The following is a 20454-nucleotide window of genomic DNA, read 5'->3' on the forward strand; positions in this document are numbered from 1 at the left end:
GAATCATTCTCAGAAACTACTTTGTGATGTGGGCGTTCAACTCTCAGAGTTTAACTTATCTTTTCACAGTGCTGTTTGGAAACACTCTGTTTGTAAAGTCTGCAAGTGGATATTTGGAGCTCTTTGAGGCCTTCTTTGGAAACGGGTTTTTTGCATATAATGCCAGACAGAAGAATTCTCAGTAACTTCTTTGTGTTGTGTGTATTCAACTCACAGATTTGAACCTTCCTTTAGACAGAGCAGATTTTACCCACTCCTTAGGAGGAATTTGCAAGTGGAAATTTCTAGCGATTTGAGTCCAATGGTAGAAAAAGGAGTATCTTCGTATAAAAACTAGACAGAATCATTCTCAGAAACTACTTTGTGATTAGTGCCTTCAACTCACAGAGTTTAAACTTTCTTTTCAAAGAACAGTTTGGAAACACTGTGTTTGTAAAGTCTGCAAGTGGATATTTGGAGCTCTTTGAGGCCTTCCTTGGAAACGGGATTTTTGCATATAATGCTAGACAGAAGTATTCAAAGTAACTTCCTTGTGTTGTGTGTATTCAAGTCACAGAGTTGAACTTTCCTTAGACAGAGCAGATTTGAAAAAGTCTTTTTGTGGAATTTGCAGGTGGAGATTTCTAGTGATTTGAGGCCAACGGTAGAAAAGAAAATATCTTCGTATAAAAACTGGACAGAATCATTCTCAGAAACTACTTTGTGATGTGTGTGTTCAACTCACAGAGTTAATCCTTTCATTTCAAAGAACAGTTCGGAAACACTCTGTAAAGTCTGCAAGTGGATATTTGGAGCTCTTTGAGGCCTTCGTTGGAAACGGGATTTCTGCATATAATGCTAGACAGAAGTATTCACGGTAGCTTCCTTGTGTTGTGTGTATTCAACTCACAGAGTTAAACCTTTCTTTAGACATAGCAGATTTGAATCTCTCTTTCTGTGGATATTGCAATTTGAGATTACAAGCGATTTGAGGCTAATGGTAGAAAAGGAAATATCTTCGTATAAAAACTACACAGAATCATTCTCAGAAACTACTTTGTGATGTGTGCATTCAACTCACAGAGTTTAACGTTTCTTTTCACAGAGCAGTTTGGAAACCCTCTGTTTGTATAGTTTGCAATTAGATATTAGGACCTCATGAGGCATTCGTTGGAAACGGGATTTCTTCATATAATGCAGACAGAAGTATTCTCAGTAACTTCCTTGTGTTGTGTGTATTCAACTCACAGAGTTGAACCTTTCTTTGACATAGGAGATTTGAAACACTCTTTTTGTGGAATTTGCAAGTGGAGATTTCTACCGATTTGAGGCCAACGGTAGAAAAGGAAATATCTTCGTATAAAAACTTGACAGAATCATTCTCAGAAACTACTTTGTGATGTGTGCGTTCAACTCACAGAGTTTCACGTTTCTTTTCATAGAGCAGTTTGGAAACACTCTGTTTGTAAAGTCTGCAAGTGGATATTTGGACCTCTTTGAGGACTTCGTTGGAAACGGGATTTCTTCATATAATGCCAGACAGAAGAATTCTCAGTAACTTCCTTGTGTTGTGTGTATTCAACTCACAGAGTTGAACCTTTCTTTAGACAGAGCATATTTGAATCTCTCTTTCTGTTGATATTGCAATTGGAGATTACAAGCGATTTGAGGCTAACGGTAGAAAAGGAAGTATCTTCATATAAAAACTATACAGAAGCATTCTCAGAAACTGCTTTGTGATGTGGGCGTTCAAAACTCAGAATTTAACTTATCTTTTCACAGAGCAGTATGGAATCACTCTGTTTGTAAAATCTGCAAGTGGATATTTGGAGCTCTTTGAGGCCTTCTTTGGAAACGGGATTTCTGCATATAATGCCAGACTGAAGAATTCTCAGTAACTACTTTGTGTTGTGTGTATTCAACTCACAGAGTTGAACCTCCCTTTGGACAGAGCAGATTTGAAACACTCTTTATGTGGAATTTGTAAGTGGAGATTTCTAGCGATTTGATTCCAATGGTAGAAAAGGATGTATCTTCGTATAAAACTAGACAGAATCATTCTCAGAAACTACTTTGTGATGTGTGTGTTCAATTCACAGTGTTTAACCTTTCTTTTCATAGAACAGTTGGGAAACACTCTGTTTGTAAAGTCTGCAAGTGGATATTTGGAGCACTTTGAGGCCTTCGTTGGAAACGGGATTTCTTCATATAATGCTAGACAGAAGCATTCACAGTAACTTCCTTGTGTTGTGTGTATTCAACTCACAGAGCTGAACTTTCTTTAGACATAGCAGATTTCAAAAAGTCTTTTTGTGGAATTTGCAAGTGGAGATTACTAGTGATTTGAAGCCAACAGTAGAAAAGAAAATATCTTCGTATAAAAACTAGACAGAATCATTCTCCGAAACTACTTTTTTATGTGTGTGTTCAACTCACAGAGTTTAACCTTTCATTTCAAAGAACAGTTTGGAAACACTCTGTAAAGTCTGCAAGGGGATATTTGGAGCTCTTTGAGGCCTTCGTTGGAAACGGGATTTCTGCATATAATGCTAGACAGAAGTATTCACGGTAACTTCCTTGTGTTGTGTGTATTCAACTCACAGAGTTAAACCTTTCTTTAGACAGAGCAGATTTGAATCTCTCTTTCTGTGGATATTGCAATTGGAGATTACAAGCGATTTGAGGATAATGGTAGAAAAGGAAATATCTTCGTATAAAAACTACACAGAATCATTCTCAGAAACTACTTTGTGATGAGTGCATTGAACTCACAGTGTTTAACCTTTCTTTTCACAGAGCAATTTGGAAACACTCTGTTTGTATAGTTTGCAATTAGATATTAGGACCTCTTGAGGCCTTCGTTGGAAACGGGATTTCTTCATATAATGCTAGACAGAAGTATTCACAGTAACTTGCTTGTGTTGTGAGTATTCAACTCACAGAGTTGAAACTTTCTTTGACATAGGAGATTTGAAACACTCTTTTTGTGGAATTTGCAAGTGGAGATTTCTAGAGATTTCAGGCCAACGGTAGAAAAGGAAATATCTTCGAATAAAAACTAGACAGAATCATTCTCAGAAACTACTTTGTGATGTGTGCGTTCAACTCACAGGGCTTAACCTTTATTTTCATAGAGCAGTTTGGAAACACTCTGTTGGTAAAGTCTGCAAGTGGATATTTGGACCTCCATGAGGACATTGTTGGAAACGGGATTTCTTCATATAATGCCAGACAGAATTCTCAGTAACTTCCTTGTGTTGTGTGTATTCAACTCACAGAATTGAACCCTTGTTTAGACATAGCAGACTTGAAACACTCTTTTTGTGGTAGTTGCAAGTGGAGATTTCTAGCGATTTGAGGCCAATGGTAGAAAAGGAACTATCGTCGTCTAAAAACTAGAAAGAATCATTCACAGAAACTACATTGTGATGTGTGCGTTCAACTCACAGAGTTTAACCTTCCTTTTCATAGAGCAGTTTGGAAACACTCTGTTTGTAAAGTCTGCAAGAGGATATGTGGGCCTATTTGAGGACTTCGTTGGAAACGGGATTTCTCCATATAATGCCAGACAGAAGAATTTTCAGTAACTTCTTTGTGTTGTGTGTACTCAACTCACAGAGTTGAACAATCCTTTAGGCACAGCAGATTTGAAACTCTCTTTTTGCGGATTTTGCAAGTGGAGATTTCAAGCCATTGGGGGCTAATGGTAGAAAAGGAAATATCTTCGTATAAAAACCAGACAGAATCATTCTCAGAAACTACTTTGTGATGTTGGCGTTCAACTCTCAGAGTTTAACTTATCTTTTCACAGAGCAGTTTGGAAACACTCTGTTTGTAAAGTCTGAAAGTGGATATTTGGAGCTCCTTGAGGCCTTCGTTGGAAACGTGATTTCTTCACATAATGCTAGACAGAAGTATTCACAGTAACTTCCTTGAGTTGTGTGTTTTCAACTCACAGAGTTGAACCTTTGTTTAGACATAGCAGATTTGAAAGAGTCTTTTTGTGGAATTTTCAAATGGAGATTTCTAACGATTTGAGTGCAATGGTAGAAAAGGAAGTATCTTCGTAGAAAAACTACACAGAATCATTCTCGGAAACAACTTTGTGATGAGTGCGTTCAACTCACAGAGTTTAACCTTTCTTTTCACAGAGAAGTTTGGAAACACTCTGTTTGTAAAGTCTGCAAGTGGATATTTGGACCTCTTTGAGGAATTCGTTGGAAACGGGTTTTCTTCATATAATGCCAGACAGAAGAATTCTCAGTAACTTCTTTGTTTTGTGTGTATTCAAGTCACAGAGTTGAACCATCCTTTAGACACAGCAGATTTGAAACTCTCTTTTTGTGGATTTTGCAAGTGGAGATTTCAAGCGATTTGAGACTAATGGTAGAAAAGGGAATATCTCCGTATAAAAACTAGACAGAATCATTCTGGGAAACAACTTTGTGATGTGGGCGTTAAAATCTCAGAGTTTAACTTGTCTTTTCACAGAGCATTTTGGAAACACTGTTTGTAAAGTTTGCAATTGGATATTAGGACCTCTTTCAGGCCTTCGTTGGAAACGGGATTTCTTCATGTAAAGCTAGACAGAAGCATTTACAGTAACTTCCTTGTGTTGTGTGTATTCAACTCACAGAGTTGAACCTTTCTTTAGACATAGCAGGTTTGAAACACCATTTTTGTGGCATTTGCAAGTGGAGATTTCTAGCGATTTGAGGCCAAAGGTAGAAAAGGAAATATCTTCGTATAAAAACTAGACACAATCATTTACAGAAACTACTTTGTGATGTGTGTGTTCAACTTACGGAGTTCAACCTTTCTTTTCAAAGAACAGTTTGGAAACACTCTGTTTGTAAAGTCTGCAAGTGGATATTTGGAGCTCTTGGAGGCCTTCTTTGGAAACAGGATTTCTGAATATAATGCTAGACAGAAGTATTCACAGTAACTTCCTTGTGTTGTGTGTATTCAACTCACAGAGATGAACCTTTCTTTAGACAGAGCAGATTTGAAATACTCTTTATGTCGTATTTGCAAGTGGAGATTTCTAACGATTAGAGTCCAATGGTAGAAAAGGAAGTATCTTCGTACAAAAACTAGACAGAATCATTCTCAGAAACTACTTTGTGATGTGGGCGTTCAACTCTCAGAGTTTAACCTTTCTTTTCAAAGAACAGTTTGGAAACACTCTGTTTGTAAAGTCTGCAAGTGGATATTTGAAGCTCTTTGAGGCCTTCGTTGGAAACGGGATTTCTGCATATAATGCTAGACAGAAGTATTCACAGTAACTTCCTTGTGTTGTGTGTATTCAAATCACGGAGTTGAACATTTCTTTAGACAGAGCAGAATTTATATCTCTCTTTCTGTGGATATTGCAATTGGAGATTACATGCGATTTGTGGCTAATGGTAGAAAAGGAAATATCTTCGTATAAAAACTACACAGAATCTTTCTCAGAAACTACTTTGTGATGAATGCGTTCAACTCACACAGTTTAACCTTTCTTTTCATAGAGCAGTTTGGAAACAATCTGTTTGTAAAGTCTGCAAGTGGATATTTGGACCTGTTTGAGGAATTCGTTGGAAACGGGATTTCTTCATATAATGCCAGACAGAAGAATTCTCAGTAACTTCTTTGTGTTGTGTGTATTCAACTCACAGAGTTAAACCATTATTTAGGCACAGCAGATTTGAAACTCTCTTTTTGTGGATTTTGAAAGTGAAGATTTCAAGCGATTTGAGACTAATGGTAGAAAAGGAAATATCTTCGTATAAAAACTAGAGAGAATCACTCTCAGAAACTACTTAGTGATGTGGGCGTTCAACTCTCAGAGTTTAAATTATGTTTTCACAGAGCAGTTTGGAAACACTCTGTTTGTAAAATCTGCAAGTGGATATTTGGAGCTCTTTGAGGCCTTCGTTGGAAACGGAATTTCTGCATATAATGCCAGACAGAAGAATTCACAGTAACTCCTTTGTGTTGTGTGTATTCAGTTCCCAAAGTTGAACCGTCCTTTAGACAGAGCAGATTTGAAACACTCTTTATGTTGAATTTGCAAGTGGAGATTTCTAACGATTAGGGTCCAATGGTAGAAAAGGAAGTATCTTCGTATAAAATCTAGACAGAATCAATCACAGAAACTACTTTGTGATGTGTGTGTTCAACACACAGAGTTTAAGCTTTCTTTGCAAAGAACAGTTTGGAAACGCTCTCTATGTAAAGTGTGCAAGTGGATACTTGCAGCTCTTTCAGGCATTCGTTGGAAACGGGATTTCTGCATATAATGCCAGACAGAAGAATTCTCAGTAACTACTCTGTGTTGTGTGTATTCATCTCACAGAGTTATACCATTATTTAGGCACAGCAGATTTGAAACTCTATTTTTGTGGATTTTGCAAGTGAAGATTTCAAGCGATTTGAGACTAATGGTAGAAAAGGAAATATCTTCGTATAAAAACTAGACAGAATCATTCTCAGAAACTACTTAGTTATGTGGGCGTTCAACCCTCAGAGTTTAAATTATCTTTTCACAGAGCAGTTTGGAAACACTCTGTTTGTAATGTCTGCAAGTGGATATTTGGAGCTCTTTGAGTCCTTCGTTGGAAACGGAATTTCTACATATAATGCCAGACAGAAGAATTCACAGTAACTCCTCTGTGTTGTGTGTATTCAGTTCCCAAAGTTGAACTGTCCTTTAGATAGAGCAGATTGGAAACACTCTTTATGTTGAATTTGCAAGTGGAGATTTCTAACGATTAGAGTCCAATGGTAGAAAAGGAAGTATCTTCATATAAAAACTAGACAGAATCAATCACAGAAACTACTTTGTGATGTGTGTGTTCAACACACAGAGTTTAAGCTTTCTTTACAAAGAACAGTTTGGAAACACTCTCTTTGTAAAGTGTGCAACTGGATACTTGCAGCTCTTTGAGGCATTCGTTGGAAACGGGATTTCTGCATATAATGCCAGACAGAAGAATTCTCATTAACTACTCTGTGTTGTGTGTATTCATCTGACAGAGTTGAACACTCCTTTAGGCACAGCAGATTTGAAACTCTCTTTTGGTGCATTTTGCAAGTGGAGATTTCGAGCGATTTGTGGCCAATGGTAGAAAAGGAAATATCTTCGTATAAAAACTAGACAGAATCATTCTCAGAAACTACTTTGTGATGTGGGCGTTCAACTCTCAGAGTTTGACTTATCTTTTCACAGAACACTTTGGAAACACTCTGTTTGTAAAGTCTGCAAGTGGATATTTGGAGCTCTTTGAGTCCATCGTTCGAAACGGGTTTTCTGCATATAATGCTAGACAGAAGTATTCACAGTAACTTCCTTGTGTTGTGTGTATTCAACTCACAGAGTTGAACCTTTCTTTAGACAGAGGAGATTTGAAAAACTCTTTTTGTGGAATTTGCAAGTGGAGATTTCTAGCAATTTGTGGCCAATGGTAGAAAAGGAAATATCTTCGTATAAAACCTAGACAGAATCATTCTCAGAAACTACTTTGTGATGGGTGCGTTCAACTCACAGAGTTTAACCTTTCTTTTCAAAGAGCAGTTTGGAAACTCTCTGTTTGTAAAGTCTGCAAGTAGATATCTGGACCTCTTTGAGGACTTCGTTGGAAACGGGATTTCTTCATATAATGCCAGACAGAAGAATTCTCAGTAACTTCCTTGTGTTGTGTGTATTCAACTCACAGAATTGAACCATCCTTTAGGCACAGCAGATTTGAAACTCTCTTTTTGTGGATTTTGCAAGCGGAGATTTCATGCGATTTGAGGCTAATGGTAGAAAAGGAAATATCTTCGTATAAAAACTAGTCAAAATCATTCCCAGAAACTACTTTGTGATGTCGGCGTTCAACTCTCAGAGTTTAACTTATCTTTTCACAGAGCAGTTTGGAAACACTCTGTTTGAAAAGTCTGCAAGTGGATATTTGGAGCTCTTAGAGGCCTTTGTTGGAAACGGGATTTCTTCATATAATGCCAGACAGAAGAATTCTCAGTAACTTCTTTTTGTTGTGTGTATTCAACTCACAGAGTTGAACCTTCCTTTAGACAGAGCAGATTTGAAACACTCTTTATCTGGAATTTGCAAGTGGAGATTTCTAACGATTTGAGTCCAATGGCAGAAAAGGAAGTATCTTCGTATAAAAACTAGACTGAATCATTCTCAGAAACTATTTTGTTATGTGTGTATTCAACTATCAGAGTTTAACCTTTCTTTTCAAAGAACAGTTTGGGGGCACTCTGTTTGTAAAGTCTGCAAGTTGATATTTGGGGCTCTTGGAGGCCTTCCTTGGAAACGGGCTTCTGCATATAATGCTAGACTGAAGTATTCACAGTAACTCCCTTGTCTTGTGTGTATTCAACACAGAGAGTTGAACCTTTCTTTAGACAGAGCAAATTTGAATCTCTCTTTCTGTGGATATTGCAATTGGAGATTACAAGTAATTTGAAGCTAATGGTAGAAAAGGAAATATCTTTGTATAAAAACTATACAGAATCATCCTCAGAAACTATTTTGTGATGATTGCGTTCAACTAACAGAGTTTAACCTTTCTTTTCACAGAGCAGTTCTGAAACACTCCGTTTGTATAGTCTGCAAGTGGATATTTGGAGCTCTTTGAGGCCTTCGTTGGAAACGGGTTTTCTGCATTTAATGCTAGACAGAAGTATTCACAGTAACTTCCTTGTTTTGTGGGTATTCAAGTCACAGAGTTGAAGTTTTCCTTAGACAGAGCAGATTTGAATCTCTCTTTCTGTGGATATTGCAATTGGAGATTACAAGCGATATGAGGCTAATGGTAGAAAAGGAAATAACTTCGTATAAAAACTATACAGCATCATTCTCAGAAACTTCTTTGTGATGAGTGCGTTCAACTCACAGATTTTAACCTTTCTTTTCACAGAGCAGTTTGGAAAAACTCTGTTTGTAAAGTTTGCAATTGGATATTAGGACCTCTTTGAGGCCTTCGTTGGAAACGGGACTTCTTCATATAATGCTAGACAGAGGTATTCACAGTAACTTCCTTGTGTTGTGTGTATTCAACTCACAGAGTTGAACCTTGCTTTAGACATAGCAGATTTGAAACACTCTTTTTGTGGAATTTGCAAGTGCAGATTTCTAGCAATTTGAGGCCAATGGTAGAAAAGGAAATATCTTGGTATAAAAACTAGACAGAATCATTTTCAGAAACCATTTCGTTATGTGTGCGTTCAACTCACAGAGTTTAACCTTTCTTTTCATAGAGCAGTTTGGAAACTCTCTGTTTGTAAAGTCTGCAAGTGGATATTTGGACCTCCTTGAGGACTTCGTTGGAAACGGCATTTCTTCATATAATGCCGGACAGAAGAATTCTCAGTAACTTCTTTGTGTTTTCTGTATTCAACTCACAGAGTTGAGCCATCCTTTAGGCACAGCAGATTTGAAACTCTCTTTTCGTTGATTTTGCAAGCGGAAATTTCAAGTGATTTGAGGCTAATGGTAGAAAAGGAAATATCTTCCTATAAAAACTATACAGAATCATTATCAGAACCTACTTTGTGATGAGTGTGTTCAACTCACAGAGTTTAACCTTTCTTTTCACAGAGCAGTTTGGAAACACTCTGTAAAGTTTGCAAATGGATATTAGGACATCTTCGAAGTCTTCGTTGGAAACGGGATTTCTTCATATAATGCTAGACAGAAGTATTCACAGTAACTTCCTTGTGTTGTGTGTATTCAACTCACAGAGTTAAACCTTTCTTTAGACATGGCAGATTTGAAACACTCTTTTTGTGGAATTTGCAAATGGAGATTTCTAGCAATTTGAGGCCGATGGTAGAAAAGGAAATATCTTCGTATAAAAACTAGACAGAATCATTCTCAGAAACTACTTTCTGATGGGTGGGTTCAACTCACAGTGTTTAACCTTTCTTTTCATAGAGCAGTTTGGAAACTCTCTGTTTGTAAAGTCTGCAAGTAGATATCTGAACCTCTTTGAGGACTTCGTTGGAAACGGGTGTTCTTCATATAATGCATACAGAAGGATTCTCAGTAACTTCCTTCTGTTGTCTGTATTCAACTCACAGAGTTGAACCATCCTTTAGGCACAGCAGATTTGAAACTCTCTTTTTGTGGATTTTGCAAGCGGAGATTTCAAGCGTTTTTAGGCTAATGGTAGAAAAGGAAGTATATTCGTATAAAAATTAGACAGAATCATTCTCAGAAACTACTTTGTAATGTGAGCGTTCAACTCTCAGAGTTTAACTTATCTTTTCAAAGAGCAGTTTGGAAATACTCTGTTTGTAAAGTCTGCAAGTGGATATTTGGAGCTCTTTGAGGCCTTCGTTGGAAACGGGATTTCTGCATATAATGCCAGACAGAAGAATTCTCAGTAACTCCTTTGTGTTGTGTGTATTCACCTCACAGAGTTGAACCTGTCTTTAGACAGAGCAGATTTGAATCTCTCTTTCTGTGGATATTGCAATTGGAGATTACAAGTGATTTGAGGCTAATGGAAGAAAAGGAAATATCTTCGTATAAAAACTAGACAGAATCATACTCAGAAACTACTTTGTGATGTGTGCGTTCAACTCACAGAGTTTAACCTTCTTTTTCATAGAGCAGTTTGGAAACACTCTGTTTGTAACGTCTGCAAGTGCATATTTTGACCTCTTTAGGACATCGTTGGAAACGGGATTTCTTCATAGAATGCCAGACAGAAGAATTCTCAGTAACTTCTTTGTGCAGTGTGTATTCAACTCACAAAGTTGAACTTTCCTTTAGACACAGCAGATTTGAAACACTCTTTATGTGGAATTTGCAATCGGAGATTTCTAAGGATTTGAGTCCGATGGTAGAAAAGGAAGTATCTTCGTATAAAAACTAGACAGAATAATTCACAGAAAGTGCTTTGTGATGTGTGTGTTCAACTCACAGAGTTTAACCTTTCTTTTCACAGAGCAGTTTGGAAACACTCTGTTTGTAAAGTTTGCAAATGGATATTAGGACATCTTCGAAGTCTTCGTTGGAAACGGGATTTCTTCATATAATGCTAGACAGAAGTATTCACAGTAACTTCCTTGTGTTGTGTGTATTCACCTCACAGAGTTAAACCTTTCTTTAGACATAGCAGATTTGAAACACTCTTTTTGTGGAATTTGCAAATGGAGATTTCTAGCAATTTGAGGCCGATGGTAGAAAAGGAAATATCTTCGTATAAAAACTAGACAGAATCATTCTCAGAAACTACTTTCTGATGGGTGGGTTCAACTCACAGTGTTTAACCTTTCTTTTCATAGAGCAGTTTGGAAACTCTCTGTTTGTAAAGTCTGCAAGTAGATATCTGAACCTCTTTGAGGACTTCGTTGGAAACGGGTGTTCTTCATATAATGCATACAGAAGGATTCTCAGTAACTTCCTTCTGTTGTCTGTATTCAACTCACAGAGTTGAACCATCCTTTAGGCACAGCAGATTTGAAACTCTCTTTTTGTGGATTTTGCAAGCGGAGATTTCAAGCGTTTTTAGGCTAATGGTAGAAAAGGAAGTATATTCGTATAAAAATTAGACAGAATCATTCTCAGAAACTACTTTGTAATGTGAGCGTTCAACTCTCAGAGTTTAACTTATCTTTTCACAGAGCAGTTTGGAAATACTCTGTTTGTAAAGTCTGCAAGTGGATATTTGGAGCTCTTTGAGGCCTTCGTTGGAAACGGGATTTCTGCATATAATGCCAGACAGAAGAATTCTCAGTAACTCCTTTGTGTTGTGTGTATTCACCTCACAGAGTTGAACCTGTCTTTAGACAGAGCAGATTTGAATCTCTCTTTCTGTGGATATTGCAATTGGAGATTACAAGCGATTTGAGGCTAATGGAAGAAAAGGAAATATCTTCGTATAAAAACTAGACAGAATCATACTCAGAAACTACTTTGTGATGTGTGCGTTCAACTCACAGAGTTTAACCTTCTTTTTCATAGAGCAGTTTGGAAACACTCTGTTTGTAACGTCTGCAAGTGCATATTTTGACCTCTTTAGGACATCGTTGGAAACGGGATTTCTTCATAGAATGCCAGACAGAAGAATTCTCAGTAACTTCTTTGTGCAGTGTGTATTCAACTCACAAAGTTGAACTTTCCTTTAGACACAGCAGATTTGAAACACTCTTTATGTGGAATTTGCAATCGGAGATTTCTAAGGATTTGAGTCCGATGGTAGAAAAGGAAGTATCTTCGTATAAAAACTAGACAGAATAATTCACAGAAAGTGCTTTGTGATGTGTGTGTTCAACTCACAGAGTTTAACCTTTCTTTTCAAAGAACAGTTTGGAAACACTCTGTTTGTAATGTCTGCAAGTGGATATTTGGAGCTCATTGAGGCCTTCGTTGGAAACGGGATTTCTGCATATAATGCTAGACAGAAGTATTCACAGTAACCTCCTTGTGTTGTGTGTATTCAACTCACAGAGTTGAACCTTTCTTTAGACAGAGCAGATTTGAATCTCTCTTTCTGTGGATATTGCAATTGGAGATAAGAAACGATTTGAGGGTAATGGTAGAAAAGGAAATATCTTCGTATAAAAACTGTACAGAATCATTCTTGGAAACTACTTTGTGTGGAGTCCGTTCATCTCACAGAGTTTAACCTTTCTTTTCACAGAGCAGTTTGGAAACACTCTGTTTGTAAAGTTTGCAATTGGATATTAGGACCTCTTTGAGGCCTTCGTTGGAAATGGGATTTCTTCATGTAATGCTAGACAGAAGTATTCACAGTAACTTCCTTGTGTTGTGTTTATTCAACTCACAGAGTTGAACCTTTCTTTAGAGATAGCCGATTCAAAACACCCATTTTGTGGAATTTGTAAGTGGACATTTCTAGCGATTTGTGGCCAATGGTAGAAAAGGAAATATCTTCGTATAAAAACTAGACAGAATCATTCTCAGAAACTACTTTGTGATGGGTGGGTTCAACTCACAGAGTTTAACCTTTCTTTTCATAGAGCAGTTTGGCAACTCTCTGTTTGTGAAGTCTGCAAGTAGATATCTGAACCTCTTTGAGGACTTCGTTGGAAACGGGATTTCTTCATATAATGCCAGACAGAAGGATTCTCAGTAACTTCCTTGTGTTGTCTTTATTCAACTCACAGAGTTGAACCATCATTTAGGCACAGCAGATTTGAAACTCTCTTTTTGTGGATTTTTCAAGCGGAGATTTCAAGCGATTTGAGGCTAATGGTAGAAAAGGAAATATCTTCGTATAAAAACTAGACAGAATCATTCTCAGAAACTACTTTGTGATGTGGGAGTTCAACTCTCAGAGTTTAACTTATCTTTTCACAGAGCAGTTTGGAAACACTCTGTTTGAAATGTCTACAAGAGGATACTTGGAGCTCTTTGAGGCCTTTGTTGGAAACGGGATTTCTTCGTATAATGCCAGACAGAAGAATTCTCAGTAACTTCTTTTTGTTGTGTATATTCAACTTACAGAGTTGAACCTTCCTTTAGACAGATCAGATTTGAAACACTCTGTATCTGCAATTTGCAAGTTGAGATTTCTAACGACTTGAGTCCAATGGTAGAAAGGGAAGTATCTTCGTATAAAAACTAGACAGAATCATTCTCAGAAACTATTTTGTGATGTGTGTGTTCAACTCACAGAGTTTAGCCTTTGTTTTCAAAGAACAGTTTGGGAGCACTCTGTTTGTAAAGCCTGCAAATGGATATTTCGGGCTCTTTGCGGCCTTCGTTGGAAACGGGCTTCTGCATATAATGCTAGACTGAAGTATTCACAGTAACTTCCTTGTGTTGTGTGTATTCAACTCAGAGAGTTGAACCTTTCTTTAGACAAAACTGATTTGAGTCTCTCTTTCTGTGGATATTGCAATTGGAGATTACATGCGATTTGAGGCTAATGGTAGAAAAGGAAATATCTTTGTATAAAAACTGTAGAGAATCATTCTCAGAAACCATTTTGTGATGATTGCGTTCAACTCACAGAGTTTAACCTTTCTTTTCACAGAGCAGTTTTGAAACACTCCGTTTGTATAGTCTGCAAGTGGATATTTGGAGCTCTTTGAGGCCTTCGTTTAAAACGGGTTTTCTGCATTTAATGCTAGACAGAAGTATTCACAGTAACTTCCTTGTTTTGTGTGTATTCAAGCCACAGAGTTGAAGTTTTCCTTAGACAGAGCAGATTTGAATCTCTCTTTCTGTGGTTATTGCAATTGGAGATTACAAGCGATTTGAGTCCAATGGTAGAAAAGGTAATATCTTCGTATACAAACTATACAGATTCATTCTCAGAAACTACTTTGTGATGAGTGCGTTCAACTCACAGAGTTTAACCTTTCTGTTCACTGAGCAGTTTGGAAACACTCTGTTTGTAATGTATGCAATTAGATATTAGGAACTCTTTGAGGCGTTCGTTGGAAACGGGATTTCTTCATATAATGCTAGACAGAAGTATTCACAGTAACTTGCTTGTGTTTTGTGTATTCAACTCACAGAGTTGAACCTTTCTTTAGTCATAGCATATTTGACACAGTCTTTCTGTGGAATTTGCAACTGGAGATTTCTAGCGATTTGAGGCCAACGGTAGAAAAGGAAATATCTTCGTATAAAAACTAGACAGAATCATTCTCAGAAAGTACTTTGTGATGTGTGCGTCCAACTCACAGAGTTTAACCTTCTTTTTCATAGAGCAGTTTGGAAACACTCTGTTTGTAAAGTCTGCAAGTGGATATTTGGAGCTCTTTGAGGCCTTCGTTGGAAACGGGATTTCTGCTTATAATGCCAGACAGAAGAATTCTCAGTAACTCCTTTGTGTTGTGTGTATTCCACTCACAAAGTTGAACCTTCCTTCAGAGAGAGCAGATTTGAAACACTCTTTATGTGGAATTTGCAAGTGGAGATTTCTAGCGATTTGAGTCCAGTGGTGGAAAAGGAAGTATCTTGATATAAAAACTAGACATAATCATTCTCAGAAACTACTTTGTGATGTGTGTGTTCAACTCACAGAGTTTAACCTTTCTTTTCAAAGAACAGTTTGCAAACACTCCGTTTGTAAAGTCTGCAAGTGGATATTTGGAGCTCTATGAAGCCTTCGTTGGAAACCGGATTTCTGCATATAATGCTGGACAGAAGTATTCACAGTAACTTCCTTGTGTTGTGTGTATTCAACTCACAGAGTTGAAGCTTTCTTTAGACAGAGCAGATTTGAATCTCTCTTTCTGTGGATATTGCAATTGGAGATTACAAGCGATTTGTAGCTAATGGAAGAAAAGGATATATCTTCGTATAAAACTATACAGAATCATTCTCAGAAACTGCTTTGTGATGAGTGAGTTCAACTCACAGAGTTTAACCTTTCTTTTAACAGAGCAGTTTGGAACCACACTCTTTGTAATGTTTGCTATTGGATATTAAGACCCCTTTGAGGCCATCGTTGGAAACGAGATTTCTTCATATAATGCTAGACAGAAGTATTCACAGTAACTTCCTTGTGTTGTGTGTATTCAACTCACAGAGATGAACCTTTCTTTGACATAGCAGATTTGAAACACTCTTTTTGTGGAATTTGCAAGTGGAGATTTCTTGAGATTTGAGGCGAACGCTAGAAAAGGAAATATCTTCGTACAAAAACTAGACAGAATCATTCTCAGAAACTACTTTGTGATGTGTGGGTGCAACTCACAGAGTTTAACCTTTCTTTTCATAGAGCAGTTTGGAAACTCTGTGTTTGTAAAGTCTGCAAGTGGATATTTGGACCTCTTTGAGGAATTCGTTGGAAACGGGATTTCCTCATATACTGCCATACAGAAGAATTCTGAGTAACTTCTTTGTGTTGTGTATTCAACTTACAGAGTTGAAATATCCTTTAGGCTAAGCAGATTTGAAACTCTTTTTGTGGATTTTGCAAGCGTAGATTTCAAGCGATTTGAGGCTAACTGTGGAAAAGGAAGTATATTCGTATAAAAATTAGACAGAATCATTCTCAGAAACTACTTTGTGATGTGGGCGTTCAACTCTCAGAGTTTAACTTATCTTTTCACAGAGCAGTTTGGAAATACTCTGTTTGTAAAGTCTGCAAGTGGATATTTGGAGCTCTTTGAGGCCTTCGTTGGAAACGGGATTTCTGCATTAATGCCAGACAGAAGAATTCTCAGTAACTCCTTTGTGTTGTGTGTATTCCACTCACAAAGTCGAACCTTCCTTTAGACAGAGCAGAGTTCAAACACTCTTTATGTGGAATTTGCAAATGGAGATTACTAGCGATTTGAGTCCAATGGTAGAAAAGGAAGTATCTTGGTATAAAAATTAGACAGAAGAATTATCAGAAACTACTTTATGATGTGTGTGTTCAACTCACAGAGTTTAACCTTTCTTTTCAAAGAACAGTTTGCAAACACTCTGTTTGTAAAGTCTGCAAGTGGATATTTGGAGCTCTATGAGGCCTTCGTTGGAAACGGGGTTTCTGCATATAATGCTGGACAGAAGTATTCACAGTAACTTCCTTGTGTTGAGTGTATTCAACTCACAGAGTTGAAACTTTCTTTAGACAGAGCAGATTTGAATCTCTCTTTCTGTGGATATTGCAATTGGAGATTACAAGCGATTTAAGGCTAATGGTAGAAAAGGAAATATCTTCCTATAAAAACTATACAGAATCATTATCAGAAACTACTTTGTGATGAGTGAGTTCAACTCACTGAGTTTTACCTTTATTTTCATAGAGCACTTTGGAAACACTCTGTTTGTAAAGTCTGCAAGTGGATATTTGGACCTCTTTGAGGAATTCGTTGGAAACTGGATTTCTGCATATAATGCCAGACAGAGGAATTCTCAGTAACTCCTTTGTTTTGTGTGTATTCAGCTCACAAAGTTGAACCGTCCTTTAGACAGAGCAGATTTGAAACACTCTTTATCTGGAATTTGCAAGTGGAGATTTCTAGGGATTTGAGTCCAGTGGTAGAAAAGGAAGTATCTTGGCATAAAAACAGACAGAATCATTCTCAGAAACTACTTTGTGATGAGTGCATTTAACTCACAGAGTTTAACCTTTCTTTTCACAGAGCACTTTGGAAACACTCTCTTTGTAAAATTTGCAATTGGATATTTGGACTTCTTTGAGGCCTTCTTTGGAAACGTGATTTCTCCATGTAATGCTAGACAGAAGTATTCACAGTAACTTCCTTGTGTTGTGTGTATTCAACTCACAGAATTGAACCTTTCTTTTGACATAGCAGATTTGAAACACCCTTTCTGTGGAGTTTGCAAGTGGAGATTTCTAGCGATTTGAGGCCAACGGTAGAAAAGGAAATACCTTCGTATAAAAATTAGACAGAATCATTTTAAGAAACTACTTTGTGATGTGTGCGTTCAACTCACAGAGTTTAACCTTTCTTTTCATAGAGCAGTTTGGAAACACTCTGTTTGTAAAGTCTGCAAGTGGATATTTGGAGTTCTTTGAGGCCTTCATTGGAAACGGGATTTCTTCATATAATGCCAGACAGAAGAATTCTCAGTAACTTCTTTGTATTGTGTGTATTTAACTCACAGAGTTGAACAATCCACTAGGCAAAGCAGATTTGAAACTGTCTTTTTGTGGATTTTGCAAGTGGAGATTTCAAGCGATTTGAGGCTAATGGTAGAAAAGGAAATATCTTCGTATAAAAACTAGACAGAATCACTCTCAGAAACAACTTTGTGATGTGGGCGTTCAACTCTCAGAATATAACTTATCTTTTCACAGAGCAGTTTGGAGACACTGTGTTTGTAAAGTCTGCAATTCGATATTTGGAGCTCTTTGAGGTCTTCGTTGGAAACTGGCATTCTGCATATAAGGCTAGACAGAAGTATTCACAGTAACTTCCTTGTGTTGTGTGTATTCAACTCACAGAGTTGAACCTTTCTTTAGACAGAGTAGATCTGAATCTCTCTTTCTGTGGATATTGCAATTGGAGATTACAAGCGATTTGAGGCTAATGGTAGAAAAGGAAATATCTTCGTATAAAACTAGAGAGAATCATTCTCCGAACCTACTTTGTGATGTGTGCGTTCAACTCACAGAGTTTAACCTTTCTTTTCATAGAGCAGTTGGAAACACTCTGTTTGTAAAGTCTGCAAGTGGATATTTGGACCTCTTTGAGGAATTCTTTTGAAACGGTATTTCTTCATATAATGCCAGACAGAAGAATTCTCAGTAACTTCTTAGTGTTGTGTGAATTCAACTTGCAGAGCTGAACAATCCTTTAGGCACAGCAGATTTGAAACTCTCTTTTTGTGGATTTTGGAAGTGGAGATTTCAAGCGATTGGAAGCTAATGGTAGAAAAGGTAATATCTTCTTATAAAAACTAGACAGAATCATTCTCAGAAACTATTTTGTGATGTGGGCGTTCAACTCTCAGAGTTTAACTTATCTATTTACAGAGCAGTTTGGAAACACTCTGTTTGTAAAGTCTGTAAGTGAATATTTGGAGCTCTTTGAGGCCTTCGTTGGAAACGGGATTTCTGCATATAATGCCAGACAGAAGAATTTTCAGTAACTCCTTTGTGTTGTATGTATTCAACTCACAAAGTTGCACCTTCCTTTAGACAGAGCAGATTTGAAACACTCTTTATCGGGAATTTGCAAGTGGAGATTTCTAGCGATTTGAGTCCAGTGGTGGAAAAGGAAGTATATGGTATAAAAACCAGACAGAATCACTCACAGAAAGTACTTTGTGATGTGTGTGTTCAACTCACAGTGTTTAACCTTTCTTTTCAAAGAACAGTTTGGAGATACCCTGTTTGTTAAGTCTGCAAGTGGATATTTGGAGCTCTTTCAGGCCTTCGTTGGAAACGGGATTTCTGCATATAATGCTAGACAGAAGTATTCAAAGTAACTTCCTTGTGTTGTGTGTATTCAAATCACAGAGTTGAACCTTTCTTTAGGCAGAGCAGATTTGAATCTCTTTCTGTGGATATTGCAATTGGAGATTACAAGCGATTTGATGCTAATGGTAGAAAAGGAAATATCTTCATATAAAAACTAGTCAGAATCATTCTCAGAAACTACTTTGTGATGAGTGCGTTCAACTCACTGAGTTTTACCTTTCTTTTCACAGAGCACTTTGGAAACACTCTGTTTGTAAAGTCTGCAAGTGGATATTTGGACCTCTTTGAGGAATTCGTTGGAAACCGGATTTCTGCATATAATGCCAGACAGAGGAGTTCTCAGTAACTCCTTTGTTTTCTGTGTATTCAGCTCACAAAGTTGAACCATTCTTTAGACAGAGCAGATTTGAAACACTCTTTCTGTGGAATTTGCAATTGGAGATTTCTAGCGATTTGAGTCCAATGGTAGAAAAGGAAGTATGTTGGTGTAAAAACAAGACAGAACCATTCTCAGAAACTACTTTCTGATGAGTGCGTTCAACTCACAGAGTTTAACCTTTCTTTTCACAGAGCAGTTTCGAAACACTATGTTTGTAAAGTTTGCAATTCGATATTAGGACCTGTTTGAAGCCTTCGTTGGAAACGGGATTTCTTCATATAATGCTAGACAGAAGTATTCACAGTAACTTACTTGTGTTGTGTGTATTCAACTCACAGAGATGAACATTTCTTTAGACATAGCAGATTTGAAACACTCTTTTGTGTAATTTGCAAGTGGAGATTTCAAGTGATTTGAGGCCAACGGTAGAAAAGGAAATATCTTCGTATAAAAACTAGACAGAATCATTCTCAGAAACTACTTTGTGATGTGTGCGTTCAACCCACAGAGTTCAACCTTTCTTTTCACAGAGCAGTTTGGAAACACTCTGTTTGTAAAGTCTGCAACTGGATATTTGGAGGTCTTGAGGCCTTCGTTGGAAACGGGATTTCTGCATATAATGACAAACAGAAGAATTCTCAGTAACTCCTTTGTGTTGTGTGTATTCAACTCACAGAGTTGAACAATCCTTTAGGCACAGCAGATTTGAAACTCTGTTTTTGTGGATTTTGCAACTGGAGATTTCATGCGATTTGAGGCTAATTGTAGAAAACGAAATATCTTCGTGTAAAAACTAGATAGAATCATTTTCAGAAACTACTTTGTGATGTGGGCGTTCAACTCTCAGAGTTTTACTTTTCTTTTCACAGAGCAGTTTGGAAACACTCTGTTGTAAAGTCTGCAAGTGGATATTTGGAGCTCTTTGAGGCCTTCGTCGGAAACGGGATTTCTGCATATAATGCCAGACAGAAGAACTCTCAGTAACTTATTTGTGTTGTGTGTATTCAACTCACAGAGTTGAACCTTCCTTTAGACAGAGCAGATTTGAAGCACTCTTTATGTGGAGTTTACAAGTGGAGATTTCAAGCGATTTGAGGCCAACGGTAGAAAAGGAAATATCTTCGTATAAAAGCTAGACAGAATCATTCTCAAAAACTACTTTGTGATGTGTGCGTTCAACTCACAGAGTTTAACCTTTCTTTTCGTAGAGCACTTTGGTAACACTCTGTTGGTAAAGTC

This window comes from Pan troglodytes, chromosome 21, assembly GCF_028858775.2.
Source record: "Pan troglodytes isolate AG18354 chromosome 21, NHGRI_mPanTro3-v2.0_pri, whole genome shotgun sequence".
NCBI lineage: Eukaryota > Metazoa > Chordata > Mammalia > Primates > Hominidae > Pan > Pan troglodytes.